Source organism: Bos indicus x Bos taurus, chromosome 3, assembly GCF_003369695.1.
Source record: "Bos indicus x Bos taurus breed Angus x Brahman F1 hybrid chromosome 3, Bos_hybrid_MaternalHap_v2.0, whole genome shotgun sequence".
NCBI classification, from domain to species: Eukaryota; Metazoa; Chordata; class Mammalia; order Artiodactyla; family Bovidae; genus Bos; species Bos indicus x Bos taurus.
In genome coordinates, this window is record NC_040078.1 from 83,368,586 (window position 1) to 83,383,247 (window position 14,662).

The 14,662-nt window shown below is 45.4% G+C and overlaps 1 protein-coding gene across 2 annotated transcripts in view; it reads left to right on the forward strand.

Annotated features, from left to right (window-relative positions):
- The first annotated feature begins 13,299 nt into the window (after positions 1–13,299).
- The window catches only part of KANK4 (KN motif and ankyrin repeat domains 4), a 75,196-nt gene continuing 73,833 nt past the window's right edge, over positions 13,300–14,662 (forward strand). For both annotated transcript variants that reach the window (XM_027537061.1, XM_027537060.1), the window contains exon 1: positions 13,300–13,563. The gene's annotated coding sequence lies outside the window, so the exon portion shown is untranslated. The remainder of the gene's footprint in view (positions 13,564–14,662) is intronic.

Here is a 14,662-nt window from a genome sequence, read left to right on the forward strand (position 1 = left end):
TAGGAAGTCAGACTGATCAAGTGTAGCTTGTTCTCTGCTACATGATGGTGACCAGAGACCTATATATAACCTCTCTATGTGGTTTGCCTTCCTTGCAGCATGGCGGCCTCAGAGTAGTCTGGCTTCATACAAGGCATGCTCTAGCATTTCAGGAAAGGAAGTGGAAGAGGCATTGCTTGTTATGACTCAGAAATTGTGAGTTTTATAGCTTCAGAAGTCCCATAGCCTCATTTCCACCATGAATTGTTAGTCAAAGTGGTCACAAGACTTCCCAGAATCAAAGGGAGATAATATTTACCCCTCTCTAAATGGAACAAAGTTAAAGAGCACATGGAATGGAAAATGTGGTTACAGTTATCTTTGAAAGATACAATCTTCAATTCCAAGGGGTGTTAATATCTTCATCTCTGTTCTTTTTATTATTATTGATCATTACCTGTTTTGTGAAACCACCAGCATCCATGCTTCTGGGTTACCACACTCTCCCTATACTAGACAGACCTCTGTACACGTCCTCCTTTTCATGAGAATGTTCCCTAAGGGTCTATTCTCAACCCAAAAGTTTATCTCATTCTTTGGTCTCTGTCTCACGGCTTCAGTCCCCATCTGCATGCCATTAACTCACAAATCTATCCTACCACAGACCTCTAAGCTGCAGGCTGTAACACATCAGTCTGCTTGATGTGTTCAAAAATACCTCAATTTTGGCGTATTCAAAGTTGAACTCACCATATTCCACTGTAAATGGTTTCCTCCTCTGGTACTCTTTATTTTTTTCTCTCTTAGGAAGAACCAGTTGTCCAAACTTTGACTCTTCCTTTTTCCTCACCTCTCACATCTAATTATTTACCAAGGTATACTCTTTTTCTCTCTTAAATTGTTCTACAAATTTTATTTATCACTTTACAAATGAAAACATTAAGAATCAGGTTATTTCCCAAGGTTAAACAACTATTATCTATTTATTCTTCCATGTGTTAATCAAACATTTATTGAGTACAGCTAAATTCTAGGAACTGGAGAGATTGGCAAGTAAGCAGTAGATTACTATAATGTGTGATAAATGCTGTGATTCTGGGAAGTGTCAGGTACAACAGAGAAAATGAGTCCAGCCTGGAGTGGGAAAAGTGAAGTTGGGGGATGATTAGTCATCTAATGCTGTGTAACAAATCACACCAAACTTTAGCTGCTTAAGGGTTTCCCTGATAGCTCAGTTGGTAATGCAGGAGACCCTGGTTCGATCCCTGGAGTGGGAAGATCTGCTTGAGAAGGGATAGGCTACCCACTCCAGTTTTCTTGGGCTTCCCTGGTGGCTCAGCTGGTAAAGAATCCACCCGCAATGCAGGAGACCTGGGTTCGACCTCTGGGTTGGGAAGATCCCCTGGAAAAGGGAAAGGCTACCCACTCCAGTATTCTGGCCCAGAGAATTCAGGCCCCCTGACTATACAGTTCATGGGGTCACAAAGAGTCGGAGACAACTGACCAACTTTCACTTTCACTTAGCTGCTTAAAACAGCAAACATGTATTAGGTCACCTTTCTGTGGGTCAGAAATCTGGGTACTGCTTAGCTGATTCAAGGTCTCAAGATGTCATCTGGGACTGCAGTCATCTCAATGCTCAACTTGGGGAGGATTCATCTTGAATCAATACTCCACGCACCAGGCTGTTGGCAGGCCTCAGGTCCTCACCGCCTGTTGGCCAGACACGTCAGCTTCTTGCCATGTGGGCTACTTACAACAAGGCACTTGACTTCCTTGAGCAAGGGTTCTGAGAGGAGAGTGACAGTAAGGCAAGAAGAGAGGGAGCCATGATGAAAGCCACGGTCTTTTTGTACCCTAGTCTTATAAGTGATATCTCATCACTTTTGTCATATTTCACTTGTTAGGAGTGAATCACTAGGTGTAGGCCACACTCGAGGGGAGGGATTGCACAGGGCATGAAGACCAGGAGAAGAGGCTCACTGGGCACCATCTCAGAGACTGTCTATCACAAGGGTCAGGTGATATCTGACTACACTCAGGGGTTAGCTATATCAAGAGCTATGTAAGATAGTCCCAGGCAGACAATGGTATAAATGAAATAACCTGGAGGTCAGAGAGAGAGATCCTGGGGTTGGAGGAATTACATGTTCAAGAATGTTGGAGTGGAGGCCGCTATCTATATGGAGATTAGAATTCAAGCTAATGCTGTTGAGATGTGTTTGACAACTAACTCTGCCATCTAATGGATCATCTGTGCTTCCCAACTTAACTACAAATTCCTTGCTTAATGTGCTATTGTCTACTCTATGAATTTAATCAAGTTTTAAATAATCAACATTGAATGTTTCACATATAAAACAACATTTCATTATATAAAAAGAGGGATTGAATTTGTAATCTCTTCTTCACAAAACCTCAAACACGGTCAGAACAACTTTCCAGTAGAACACATTTATAAATCATTACAAATGTTTAAAGCATGACTAGTATTTCCAGTTATCAGCGGGTAAAGATGACTTGACACTCTGGAATGTATTTATTTAATTTTTAAATAAAAAATTTACGTTTAAATATAACACACACAAAAAAGTGCACAAAGTACAATTCAATGAATTTTCACAAAGTAACACAGTCTTATAAATATCACCCAGATTGGAAAAAGAAAGGACAAATTGCCCTTCTCAAAACTCCCTGGTGCTACCTCCTAATTGCTCTATCTTTTCCAAAGATACCCAGTACACTGATTTCTTTCATCAGAGCAATTTTTCCTGCTTTTGAAATTTATTAAATGGAAACAGTCTATACTTTTTGTAGCTGATGCTCATTGTTCATGTCTGTGAAACTCATTCATGTTGTTTCAATGTAGCAAAGCTTCGTTCATCCTCACTGCTGCATAGTATTCCATTGCATGACTAAACCACAGTTTGTTTATCCATTCTGCACTGGATGTAAATTTAAAGTGTTTCCAGTTTGGGGAAATTAAGAACAGTAGTGCCATAACCATGCATGGTTATGCCCCATATTGTGTATATGTACACATTTTTTATTGGGTCTATGTCTGTGAATGGACTGACTTACTGAGCCATTAGATTCTGACAGTTTTCTTTCTTTAAAAAAAATTACTGTTTTTATATTTCACTGCACCGGGTCTTAGTTGCAGCACTCAGGATCTTTAGGTGTGTCATATAAACTCGTGGTTGTGGCATGTGGGATCTAGTTCCAACACCAGGGATGGAACCCAGGCCCGCGACATTGGGAGCTTGGAGTCACAGCCACTAGACCACCAGGGAAGTCCCCTGCTATTTTTATGAGTAGTTTTTAGCAACTTACATTCCAGGAGCAATGTTTATGAAGTCCATTTGCTCTACATCCTGGCCAATGCTTTTTATTATTAACATTTAAAATAAAAGTTAGTCTGAAGAGTGTGCAGTGAATGAAGAGTGTGCAGTGAGACCTCATGGAGGCCTACTTTACATTTCTCTATAATTAGTGATGTTGAGCATTTTTTCATATGGTTGGCCTTTGAATATCTTTTTTCTTGAAGTGTTAGTTTAAACTTTTTCTCATTTCTCTACTGGATTTTTTTTCTTATTGCTTTGTAGACATTCTTTATATATTATACTAATTTCCTTGGGGAGTCATAACAAAGTACTACGAACTGGGTGGCTTAAATAACAGAAAAGTATTGTCTCACAGTTCTGGAGGCTAGCAGTCTGAGATCAAGGTGTTGGCAGAGTTGGTTCCTGCTGAAGGCTAGGAGAAAAAAATCTATTTCACAATTTTCTCCCAGTTTCTGGTGGTTTACTGGCAAGCTTTGGTAATTCCTTGGCTTGTTAATCTCTGATTTCATCTTCACATGGTGTTCTCCCAGTGTACATGTCTCCATACCCAAATTTCTCCTTTTATAAGGACGCCAGTCATATTGGATTAGTGACCCACTCTAATATGATTTCATCTTAACTAATTACATCTGCAATGACCTTATTTCCAAATAAAGTCACATATTAAGGTAGTAGGGGTTAAGACTTCAACATATGAAGTTGAGAGAGAGGAACACAATTCAACTGATAATTTTTTTTTTTTTAATTTTTATTGGAGCATAGTTGCTTTACCAACCCACTCCAGTATTCTTGCCTAGAGAATCCTGTGGACTGAGGAGCCTGGTGGGCTGCCGTCTCTGGGGTCGCACAGAGTTGGACATGAATCAAGCGACTTAGCATGCATGCATGCATTGGAGAAGGAAATGGCAACCCACTCCAGTATTCCTGCCTGGAGAATCCCAGGGACAGAGGGGCCTGGTGGGCTGCTGTCTGTGGGGTCGCACAGAGTCGGACACGACTGAAGCGACTTAGCAGCAGCAGCGGCAGCAGTTGCTTTACCATGTTGTGCAGTTTCTACTGAAGAGCAAAGTGAATCAGCTATATGTAATCCCCTCTTTTTTGGATTTCCTTCCCATTTAGGTCACCACAGAGCCCAAAGTACGGTTCCCTGGGCTATACAGTAGGTTCTCATTAGTTATCTATTTCATACATAGTATCAGGAGTGTACATATGTCGATCCCAATCTCCCCATTCATCCCACCTTCTCTTTTCCCCCTTGGTGTCCATACATTTGTTCTCCATGTCTGTGTCCCTATTTCTGCTTTGCAAATAAGATCATCTATACCATTTTTCTAGGTTCTACCTATGTGCATTAATATATGATATTTGTTTTTCTCTTTCTGACTTACTTCACTCTATATGACATATCTATGTCCATCCCAACTGATAACATTTCTGAACATTAGTTCTCATCATCTGTGGCTTGCTGTGACATTCTTAATGGTATTGTGGTAGATTAAAGATGATTATAAATTATTTTTCATTCTCCCATTGAGAATTGGTGTTCATTACTCCCTTCCTCTGAATCTAGGCTTGCCCTGTGACTGCTTAACCAATAAGACATGTTGAAAGTGATGCTGCACCACTTCTGGTCCTAGCCTTTGAGAAGTTGGGCAGTTTCTACTTCTTTCCTCTTGAAAGACTTACTCTTGAGACTCCAGTCTCTGAGAAGTCTGAGCCATGTGGAGAGGCCATGTGGAGGTATTCCAAAGTCAATCACCATAGCGGAGCTCCCCATCAGTAACCACCATGGACTGACCAGGCATGTAAAAGAGCCATCTTGGATGTTGTAGCTCAGATGAGCTTTAGACACCTCAACCCCAACCAGCATCACATGGAGCAGCAGATTTGCCCAGCTGAACCCAGTCAACCCATTCCCCAAGAGGGAACAAAATGGTTGCTATTTGTGTCAATAAGCTCTGATGAGTAGAAGTTCTTAAATTCAAAGTATTCCAAGTTTGTCAATACTTTTCTTAAGGGTTAGTGCTTTGTTTAAGAAATATTGGCCTCCTTCTAGGACACGAGTCTTCTCCTATGTTATATTCTAAAAGCTTATTGGTTATCCTTCACATTTTAATCTATATTATCTAAATGATGTTTATGACTGCTATAATATAGTAGGGACATTTTCCTTTTGGATTTAATAATAAGGATAATCTTTATGAATTTATAATTATTAATAAGTGTGTGGTAGAAAATCCCAACATACTAGTAACTTAACATCACAAGTAAGTAAAAGAAAATCTGAAATCCCCATAATTATTTTGATTATTCAAAATCTATCCGCTATCCTATCACTCCCCAATGGGTCTCAAGACAATGGAGGTTTAGTTACTTATTCATTCATAAAATATTTATTGAGAGATTTACATTTATATGTGCCATATTCTGAACTAGATGATGAAATACATCAAAGGAGATACAGACCTCTCTTCATGTAATTACAGTCTTGTGGGAGAAATGGGCAATAACACGTAATTTAAATTGTGCTGACTGTTATGAGAAAAGTAGAGATGATATTGGAGACCAGGAACTCTTAACTTAATTCAGCGGGAGGTTGGGATCCATCGGAGAGATTCCCTACAAAAGTGATGTTTAAGCTGAGACTCATGGTATGAGTATTAATTATCCAGACAAAGAATTTGGAGGAAGGAAAATTCCAAGCAGAAGAAAACACAATACACACAGAAAACTCTAGGCAAGGAAGAACCTGGGGTGTTTGAGATACTAAGAGGAGTCTCACATGGCTAGAGGAGAGAAGATGAGTGTGACACAAGATGAGCATGGAGGGGTAGGAAGGGGCTAGACTCCTAAGCCTTCTTAAAGGAATCTAGACTTTATCCCAAGAGCAATGGGATGCCATTGAGGGGTTTAAGTGGGAGAGTGGCATGTTCAGAGTTGTGTTTTTTGAAGCTCTCTAAGGCTGCCTTGTAAAACAAGGTAGATGTTAGGCTGTACCTCTCAAACCTGCAAAGCTTGTCATAGCCCAGCTGCAAGGGCAAAGAAAGAACCTAGAGACAATGATGGAGACATTAATGATACACTGGATAGCATGTGTTCTTGTGGTTCAGTCATGTCCGACTCTTTCGATCCCATGGATGGTAGCCCGCCAGGCTCCTCTGTCCATGGGATTTTTCAGGTGCAAATACTGGAGCAAATTGCCATTTCCTACTCCAGGGGATCTTCCCGACCCAGGGATCAAACCTGTGTCTCCCGCACCTCCTGCATTGGCAGGCAGATTCTTTACCACTGAGCTACCAGGGATGCTGTATGGGAGGAAACTGTACAAGTCCAAAGCGAAGTCCTGGTGTGGCACCCCACCAGGTACAGCAGACGTAGGCAGCACAAAACAGCTATCTTCTGGTTTGGGGAGGGAACCTATCAGTTACGGGAAGCTCTTCAGTTACCAGGGAAAACAGCAACTGGGGTAGGGGTAAGCACCACAGGTCATTACATTAAGCCCTATGATTAACAGGATTGAATAGTCATGCGAGTAGGGTGTAGGTGAAGCAGGGACTGGACAGCAGGAGATGTACAGAAAGCAAGACAATAGCCATCTTGAGTGGCCCTGACCACACAGTAGAGCATGAGTGGTGTCTGATGTATGCCACTGTGGTTCTAAGGATGGAGAAATCCCATTATTGGGGCATCAGGAAGCCCTTTATGGAGATGGTACAGTTGCATGGCTGAATTATTCAGACATGGGAAGACAATGTGTGTGTATGTATTGGTAGGCAGATAATAAAGAGTCCGGGTATAGGCAATGGCCCACACTCAGTTACAAGCTAGATAAGTGTGAAACATATTTGGAAAATGGTTAACTGTCCAGTTTGACTGGAGGATCAGATCAGATCAGTCATTCGGTCGTGTCCGACTCTTTGCGACCCCATGAATTGCAGCACGCCAGGCCTCCCTGTCCATTACCAACTCCCGGAGTTCACTCAGACTCACGTCCATTGAGTCGGTGATGCCATCCAGCCATCTCATCCTCTGTCGTCCCCTTCTCCTCTTGCCCCCAATCCCTCCCAGCATAAGGGTCTTTTCCAATGAGTCAACTCTTCGCATGAGGTGGCCAAAGTACTGGAGTTTCAGCTTTAGCATCATTCCCTCCAAAGAAATCCCAGGGCTGATCTCCTTCAGAATAGACTGGTTGAATCTCCTTGTAGTCCAAGAGACTCTCAAGAGTCTTCTCCAACATCACAGTTCAAAAGCATCAATTCTTCGGCGCTCAGCCTTCTTCACAGCCCAACTCTCACATCCATACATGACTACAGGATAGTGGAGGATAAACCTGGAGGGATAGCTAGCAAATATGAAGGTTGGAGGGCACATATGGATATATAGGTGTATAGCCATTCCTCATAATGTGTGGATACTGTATTTGCAAATTCACTTATTTGCTAACATTTATTTGTAACCCCAAATCAATGCTTGCAGCACATTTGCAGTTATGTGCAAATTTTTTACCAAAATTTTGAATCATGTTCCCAGCAGAGGTTGCAAGGTGACCCTCTGCTTTCGTATTTTAGTCTCATGCTGTAAGCAAGCATCCTATTTATGATCTATTTGGTGGTGCTTTTGTGCATTTTCATGCCATTTGCAGGTGATTTCAATGTTTAAGACAGCACCACAGCAGAGTGCTAAACTGCTACCAGTATTCCTAAGCATAAGAAGACTGTTTCTTGGAGAAAATATGTGTGTTGGTAACCTTTGTTCAGGTGTGAGTTACAGCACTGTTGGCCATTAGTTTAATGTTAATGAATCAGTGATACATAATCAAGATATAATGCATATATATATATATTATTTAAAAAACACAAAACAAGGCTATGTATTGATCAATTGATGAAAATGTGCCCTAACTTTGTATTTCCCCTGGGATCAATTGTTCAATACTAGCAATTTCAGTGTTTGCTGCCACTTTACAGAACTACTTCCAATAATGAGTATCTATGCACACATTTCCCCCTTGGGAGTCAGTTACTAAACATTATCAACACACCATTGCCTGGGGTGTCCTTTCTCAAAGAAGGATCTGAGTGACCTATTTCCAGGTTGGCTATAATTTCCAGTCCCTCAGTTAGAGAGGATTTAGCCTTTGGAGTCACCAAAACCCATGTTTGACCCCCATCTCCCCATCTTACTAGCTGTGTCCTCAGGCAAGTGATACTGTGCCTCAGCATCCTTGAGAGGAGAATAATATTAATATTAAATTAATAATATTAATAGCCATTTCACAGCTTAAATTGCCCCAGTGAGATCATGTATGTAAGATCCTCGACCCAGAGCCTTGCATATTCAAGGCAGATGACGGATACTTGGTAATTCTCTTACTGTGTGTCTGTGTGTTAGTCACTCAGTCGTGTTTGACTCTTTGTGACCTGATGGACTGCAGCCCGATAAGCTCCTCTGTCCATGGGATTCTCCAGGCAAGAATCCTGGAGTGGATTGCCATTTCCTTTGCCAGGGGATTCCCGACCCAGGGATCGAACCCATGTCTCTTGCATTGCAGGAAGATTCTTTATGGTCGGAGCCACACCTCTTCAAATTCGAGCAAAAGGTGGGGGCAAGGAGGTACTCCATTCTCTGCCTGTTGCTCAGTTCCTTGATTATGGAGCTCCAGAATCCAGCAGGGTGGTGTTTTCATTCTAAATCAGATTTTCAGACTCACTATATGAAAGGTCCAGGTTGGGTCCTGCAGTGGAGATGCCCAAACCTGAGATTCTAGAAGACCTGCTGTCTTCAAGGGATCCTCTCTCCCTAGGACTGCCAAGGGTCCACTTTTTAGCTGGTTTTAGAAAAGGCAGAGGAACCAGAGATCAAATTGCCAACATTTGCTGGATCATGGAAAAAGCAAGAGAGTTCCAGAAAAACATCTATTTCTGCTTTATTGACTATGCCAAAGCCTTTGACTGCATGGATCACAATAAACTGTGGAAAATTCTGAAAGAGATGGGAATACCAGACCACCTGATCTGCCTCTTGAGAAATCTGTATGCAGGTCAGGAAGCAACAGTTAGAACTGGCCATGGAACAACAGACTGGTTCCAAATAGGAAAAGGAATATGTCAAGGCTGTATATTGTCACCCTGCTTATTTAACTTATATGCAGAGTACATCATGAGAAACTCTGGACTGGATGAAGCACACGCTGAAATCAAGATTGCCGGGAGAAATATCAATCACCTCAGATATGCAGATAATACCACCCTTATGGCAGAAAGTGAAGAGGAACTAAAAAGCCTCTTGATGAAAGTGAAAGTGGAGAGTGAAAAAGTTGGTTTAAATCTCAACATTCAGAAAACTAAGATCATGGCATCCAGTGCCATCACTTCATGGGAAATAGATGGGGAAACAGTGGAAACAGTGTCCGACTTTATTTTTCTGGGCTCCAAAATCACTACAGATGGTGACTGCAGCCATGAAATTAAAAGACGCTTACTCCTTGGAAGGAAAGTTATGACAAACCTAGATAGCATATTGAAAAGCAGAGACATTACTTTGCCAACAAAGGTTCGTCTAGTCAAGGCTATGGTTTTTCCTGTGGTCATGTATGGATGTGAGAGTTGGATTGTGAAAAAGGCTGAGTGCCGAAGAATTGATGCTTTTGAAGTGTGGTGTTGGAGAAGACTCTTGAGAGTCCCTTGGACTGCAAGGAGATCCAACCAGTCCATTCTGAAGGAGATCAGCCATGGGATTTCTTTGGAAGGAATGATGCTAAAGCTGAAACTCCAGTCCTTTGGCCACCTCATGCGAAGAGTTGACTCATTGGAAAAGACTCTGATGCTGGGAGGGTTTGGGGGCAGGAGGAGGAGGGGACAACAGAGGATGAGATGGCTGGATGGCATCACTGACTCGATGGATGTGAGTCTGAGTGAACTCTGAGAGTTGGTGATGCACAGGGAGGCCCGGCGTGTTGCGATTCATGAGGTTGCAAAGAGTCGGACACGACTGAGCGGCTGATCTGATTGGTGCTTTCCTAGTCATGACAAGAGAAATAGGCAGCGCTCTAGTCAGTGTCTCTGTGTCCATGGCTGCTGATTTTGTGAGGGGCTGGGGGGCGGGGCTGGATGTATTTGCTTAGTTTGTTTCTCAGTCTAATCTGGGATTTAGAAGCTGAGGCTGTCCCAGTTCAGGCCTTGTTTTCTCTGACTCAGCTTTACCCTCAAGACACAGCTTCCTCTCTGAGTCATCAGGCTGAGCTTTCGAGGACAGCAGTCTGGCACTCCAGCTTTGTCTTCCCAGGAAAGGTGCTATGTCTCCACATCCTAATGCCAGCCCCATGCCGAACTTGGCTCACAATGCCTAGAAACCAGGCAGGGGGTGGGGGTGTGGGGGTGAAAAGCTTGAGATCAGAAGATGCAAAAAGAAAAGGCTCCAAGATCAGGACTCAGACTGCCTAGCTTTCACTTTCAACGCTAGCAATTAGCTGTGCAACCTTGAGCTCCTTAGGGAAACCTCCTGAACCAGGGTTTCCTCTTACATAAAATGGAAATAGTAATCTGCGCTGGGTCCATCCTACAGGGGCCATGGGAAGCCTAAATGAAATCCTGTGACATACCCAAGGGGCACCAACCCCTGCTCCATGGGCTGGATCTGTTCCATAAACTAATTTCATTTGACTTGAACCATGTTGACCTATGGTCTTCCGAGGTGGTGCTAGTGGTAAAGAACTGGGCTGCCAGTGCAGGAGACTTAAGAGAGGTGAGTTCGAACCCTGGGTTGGGAAGATCCCCTGGAGAAGGAAATGGGAACCCACTCCAGTTTTCCTGCCTAGAGAATTTCATGGACAGAGGAGCCTGTCTCTGCCCTACACGGGCTACAGCCCCTGGGGTCTCAAAGAGTCGGACACTACTGAAGAGACAGTATAGCCCATCACTTGTTGACCTATAAATCAAGTGCTTAGCATTTTCAAAATGTTGTTGTTCAGTTGTTCAGTCGTGTCAGGCGAGTGTATACTCCTCAGTTCTGTCTCGTCACAACAAAGATTTGGAGTGACGGACATTAAAGCCCTCGGCGTGTCATAGCTCTTGGGTCTTGGACAGACCATGTTATTAGCTCTCAGGTCTGGAACGGACCGTGTTATAGCTCTTAGACAAATCAGTGTTATAGCTCAGTGTCACAGCTCTATTTTATTTAGATAATAACAGGAGAATCCATCCTCGAGGCATGAGGGCATGTCGACCCAAAGATGCGAAGAGAAGAGTGCCCCACAGCGTGGGGGAGAGAGAGAGTGAGAGAGAAAGAGTTCACATGTGGGGGAGAGAGAAAGAAAGCGCTTTGGCTCCTCCTTTTATATGTTTTTTTTCCCCTCCCCCTGGGCCTACCGTATGCAAATTTGGCTTAGCCAGGAGTGCTGTTTCTTCTCCCTGAGGTCTTCACTGGGTCCTCGGTCCTCGGACCTTCCTTTGTTCTATTTTCATGGGCTTTTCCCTTCCTTGTCTTTTAGCCACCGCCATTTTGGACTCCTGTTTTCTATCCTAACTACCTAACAGTTCGTGTCCTACTCTTTGCGACCCCATGGACTGCAGCACTGCCAGGCTTCCCTGTCCATCACTATCTCCTGGAGTTTGCTCAAACTCATGTCCATTGAGTACATGATGCCGTACAACCATCTCATCTTCTGTTGCTCCCTTCTCCTGCCCTCAGTCTTTCCCAGAATCAGGATCTTTTCCAATGAGTCAGCTCTTTGCATTACGTGGCCAAAGTATTGGAGCTTCAGCATCAGCGTTAGTCCTTCCAATGAATATTCAGGGTTGATTTCCTGAGTTATCAATAAATTGGGAAACCTGACTTAGATATCTGGATTTACATCTTCTCTGTGTCCATCTGGTCATATTAACTTGTTGCTCTGACTGGCAAAAACTGGCAAGAGCTGGTTAGCAGTAGCTCCTTCACTTGGGAAGGAGCTTGGAGCTGCCCTCAAGTTCACTGCCCCCTATCATTCCCAGTACCGAGGCCAAGACTGCACCATTTACTGTGACTCCAGGGCCATGAATTTGTTTATATGGGCACCCTAGAGGAAGCAAAACATCATTATAACTGTGTTTCCATCAAAATGTGAAAAAGGAAGTCCCAGAAGTGTCTCTTGCCCCAAATTATCTCCCCCGCTTCACAATTTCAATCTCAAAAATGAAACACCTTTGGTTAGGTTTTACCTGGCACCAATGGAGCCTTCGAAAGGTGTGCACAGTGGGTCAGTGCTGGGGTCTGAAGTCCCACAGACTCATACATTCTACCCCTACCATGTTAGTTCGTCCCTACCCGCAAAATGGGGCAGTAACAGCTCCTTTCTCCTGTTTGTTGTGCACAGTATTGTACTCAGTGAGCAGGTCATTCAAGGCTAGTGACTGAATTGCAAATATTTCGAACTGATAAAAGGTGTTGTGGGCAGTGCAAGTGTGAAGTGAGACAGTGGGGCCAAAGCAATGGCTGGAAAGCAGAAAAGCAAAGGGAAAAGGAAATGACTTAGGAGAGAGAAAAGTTGGGTTACACTCACTCCCACCTTGCTTCCCCTTCTGCAATGAGAAAACCCCAGAGGGCTGTATATCCCCTCGCTGTGCTCCGCTACCCAGGTTGGATTCTAGTCCTGGTTTGGTCAAATGATTACCCTGTGTGATGGTGTCTTCCCAAACCTAAGAGGATAGAAATGCCCCAACAGTTAGTTACTGTTGTAGTGAAGATGAACTAAGATAAATACATATAAAGGCACTTTGGAAATCTGCAAAGCGTTATACACAGGTTAGGAGTTTTTGGGTCTTTTTTCAAAAAGTTTTTCTTCCAAACTCCATCCAAAAGCTTTTTGATTTTCCCAAGGCTAAGACCCTCCCCTCGGTTTCGCAATGCCGCCCCTTCCTACACACCAAAGCCCGCGCCGCGTCAGGAGTCTTTTTTTTTTCCCCCTGGCGAAGGCGGGGACTCGGGTGGTGCTGGCAGCCGGAGAAGCCGGGCGCAGCTTGGGCTGCCCGCGCCTGGCCAGTCCCGCAGCGGCCGCGGTGGGTGTGCCCCGCGGGGTGTGCGCCCCTGGCTCAGGCCGAGCCCGCCGGCGAGAGGGCGTCCGAAGTGGTGAGCGCCCCGGACGACGAGGGTGCGCCAGCCTAGGGGAGCGCGCCCGGGACGGGGACTGTGCACCCGGAGGCTGCGTGCGCCCCGAAGCCCCAGGCACAGTCGGCGCCCCCCGCGGGACTCCCCGCGGCTCAAGGTAAGGCGCTCGGCCACCCTGGCCCTGCCGGTACTGGCCCGGCGCGACCCGGGTGTTGGCCCTGGAGCTCGGCCGCCCCTCTCTGTCTCTGTCACCCGCCTCGTCCCCTCTACGCGCCGCAGCCCCCGCTCCCCTAAAGCAGAGGCTGCGGCAGCCTGGGCCAAGCAGGCGCCCCCGCCCGAGGTCTGAGACCGCACGGGGAAGGGGCTGTCCAAGGGCAGGCGCCACTCGCCTTCCGCCCCACCCTCTCCTTGCGCCCCTGTGTCGGGGACCGGGGAGATCGATGGGGATGAGGGAGGCCGCGTTGCCCTTGCGGCTCGGATGGTGCAGCCCCCGCCCAGCGCCTTCGAGCCTGGCCCTGCGGTCCGGGATGCAGCGTGTCGGACTGGGGCGCCCTGCCGCCGGCTCCTTCTTGTACCTGGAATCGAGCTCTTAGCCTCCCTTCTTCCGCAAAAGCTGGCCCCCGGCTGGCTCCTGCCCTGGTACCCCTCGGCCCCTGGCTGAACTTTCCAGCGCTCCTGTAGGACCACGACCTTGGGTGGAGGCAAGGGGGCCTCTTGGGGGGCCGGATGTGCTGGCCGCCGCCCCGCTGAGGTCGCTTTAACCGAGCCTGCACGCGGCTTGGTGAGATTCCTTCCCTCTCACCTCTCCCTTAAGGTCAAACTTTTGACCCCAAGTACTTTGAACCTGCCGAGTGGCCAGTTGCTTAGCTTGGGACTTGGAAAGTCAGTCCCCATAGCCCCTACACCAGGTCTGAATTTGCATTTGCCCTGAGCATCTACCAGGGCTGCAGATCCAGGGAACCAGAGATTTTGGTTGTCAGACGCCCTAGGCTTGGAGGGTCAGGAGGAGGAGAGGCAGAGGGAGGAGGAGACCCGTTCTCCTTTCGGAGGATGACCGGTTGAAGCAGGACAAGGTCCTGTTGACCAAGTAGGTTCGGAGAGGATCGGATGCAGCCAGTGACCGATTGAGGCTTGGAGAGACAGCATCTTAAAAAGGGTTCCCAGGGATCCTCCTTGGTAAACCAAATGTGGGTTCTTTTAGAGTCTTTCAAGACAGGACACAGGAGAACACAGAGCTGTATTTGCAACAGAGGCAA